Source organism: Tamandua tetradactyla, chromosome 13 (assembly GCF_023851605.1).
Source record: "Tamandua tetradactyla isolate mTamTet1 chromosome 13, mTamTet1.pri, whole genome shotgun sequence".
Lineage (NCBI taxonomy): Eukaryota > Metazoa > Chordata > Mammalia > Pilosa > Myrmecophagidae > Tamandua > Tamandua tetradactyla.
The window spans coordinates 73,470,755-73,473,363 of record NC_135339.1 but is presented as its reverse complement, the minus strand read 5'-3'; the positions used below and the strand labels follow the sequence as shown (position 1 = coordinate 73,473,363).

The 2,609-nt window shown below is 37.9% G+C and overlaps 1 non-coding gene across 1 annotated transcript; it reads right to left on the bottom strand.

Annotated features, from left to right (window-relative positions):
* Window positions 1-553: 553 nt before the first annotated feature.
* TRNAR-UCU (transfer RNA arginine (anticodon UCU)) lies at window positions 554-624 on the bottom strand. Its single transcript has one exon. It is a non-coding gene; the product is annotated as a tRNA-Arg (tRNA).
* Between the last annotated feature and the right edge of the window lie 1,985 nt (window positions 625-2,609).

Here is a 2,609-nt window from a genome sequence, read left to right as displayed (position 1 = left end):
TCAGTAAGTTATGATAATAACATATTATTATTATATTGTGCAGCCAATATTTAGATTTATTTACATATTTTTTCTAGTGTTATTTCAGGTATGTGGGCAACAATTTTTGCTACTTTTGTTTGTGAGTTAATGCCTTATTTTCACATTCATTTTTCAAAGATATTTTTGTTGGGTATCAAATTCTAGGTGAGCAGCTATTGTCCATCAACAATTTTTTGGTTTTTGTTTTTTATTAGCTTCTGTCATTTCTATTGAGAAGTCAGCTGTCAGTTTCATTGTTGGTACTTTAATGGAAAGTGATTTTTTTCTTTTTATTTTCTCTGATTGTTTTTATGATTTCTTCTTTTGCTTGGTTTTCAGCAGTTTCATGTCTTGTGATCTCACTTGTATTTATCCTGTTTGGAATTAATAGAGATTCTTGAATCTGCCATGTGTTGTCTTTCATCACTTTTGGTAAGTTCTCGGTCATCCTCTCTTTATTGCGCTGCCTCCATTTCCTTCTTGTCTTACTTTTTTGAATCCAATTACATTAAAAAAAATTTTTTTGTGGGGGTGCATGGTCTGGGACTCAAACCCAGGTCTCTCACATAGAAGGCAAGCATTCTACCACTGAACTACCCATACACCCCCCAATTACATGAACTTTAGAACAGTAATCATGCTCTTTATGTCTCTTATTCTATTTTCTAATTTTATGTTTTATCATTTATTTTCTCTGCTTCTGAAAAGACCATTTTTTTCTCAACTTTCTTCCACTTCACTAATTGAGAGCACATGTATGCTATCCTCTTGGGGGATGGCTCTATAGTAGTTGCATCTCACTCAAGCTAATAAGAGAATTTACTGCCTGGAGGCTCAGTTTCAGACTTTGTAAGTTTTGGATTACCTCTGATTCAACTAAACCTCTATATTGTAGTGTTGAAAAGTCCTACCAGAAATCCTTGAGCGTTTACAAAGATTCCTCACCCTTGGAGTGTCTTGAAACTTCAAATAAAAGTTCAATCCTCTTGAACTTTTAGATTGTTGAAAGCTTCACTTAGTGTTTCAGCCACATTCTGCTCTGTTCCTTGGGCACACTGTCCCCCCACCCTTCTCCAGCTAAAGAAATGGCAAATGTCTAAAGGAAAAAATTGATACAAGGTGTTAGGCTTATATTTCTCCAGATCCTTTCTCTCTGTCACCTTGGCCTTTCAAGTTCTGGTAAACTCAAAATCTCTCGAATGCTTTCAAATGGATTATTTTTAAAAACCAAGTCATTCCTGGTGAGACTGTTGATCGGCTACATGCTGCTTTACCATAGCCATTAGTATCTTATTTTTTATTTTCCAAAATCTTCAGTAAAAAGGTCATTCCAACTTACACAGGAAGATTGAAAAGACTCAGCAACAAAGGAAAAGGATGCTTTGGTCCCCTAACACACATTGAGAGGGCCCAGTCCCCCATGGAGGACACTTTGCTCTAAACTTCCAATGTAGAATTATGAGATAAGCAGTGGCCCATAGGAGGGTGAGAGAAGCAAAGCAGAAATCAAGTGTTAAAAGCAATTTCCAGGGCGGGCAGCGGTGGCACAGTGACAGAATTATTGCCTGCCATGCCGGAGATCCGGGTTCAATTCCTGGTGCCTGCCCATACCCCCCCCCAAAAAAAATTCCAAATGCCTTACACAAAAGAGATGTAAGATCAAAACCTCATATTGATCCCTGTGTGCTACATGCTGCTGATCTCAGAAGGAGTGGAAAAAGCAGATGCTTGCAATACATAAGTAATTAAAAGTATGTATAATTCTTTCTTGGTGTCCAAATTGTCTGGCAAGAGTATAATCTCCCCGAGGGCCAGGACAAACTTGCTTTTTGCCACTACTATAATCTGAGTAATTAACTCAGTGGTTGGCATACAGTAAACACTCAGTAAATTTCAAGTACCTTTTGGAAAGAACAAACACAAGAAAGAAGAAACTTAAATTTAAGAGAAGGTGCCCCTTAGAGAAGCAGCAATATAAAAACAGCCCCAAATTATCAAAGGTTCTTGAAGTAGAACGTGCATGAGTTGTGTTTGATTGTCAGACTGCCTTAGAGTGGAAATCAAGAATGTTTTAAACTTAACAGCTTGTTCACTTTCCATTTTCCATCTGCCATATACCTCTGTCCCAGTGGAAAGGAAAATGTAAATCTTCCCATATTAGAGGCTCCTGGCCTCTTGACTAACATATGGTATTGAATGGCATAGTTTTTTAAAATTCCAGAGAGGGACCAGAGTAGTGGTTTATGTGGAATAACTATAATATTCAAATTAAAGCTATAAATCAACTACACAAAAAGAGCCTGTGCCCAGGGCAGAAATGCAATCAAACAGCCTGCAAAAGGAAACTGTCTCTTCTTCTACTACCCTGTGGATAAGTTTCTTGGGTCTTGTGGGGACACTGAGAAAAAGTAGCTCCAGGTATCCCAGCAGCTCTTGCAGCAACTGCACAGGGACCTGGCACTATTCTAAAGCTCCAGGAAAGGTTGAGAAGTTTGCATCCGTGTTTCCATGAAAAGGCATTAAATATGCATCTGATCAAGATAATAGTCAGGAATATGAAGCACCTATGGGAGAATTTTGCTTAAAAT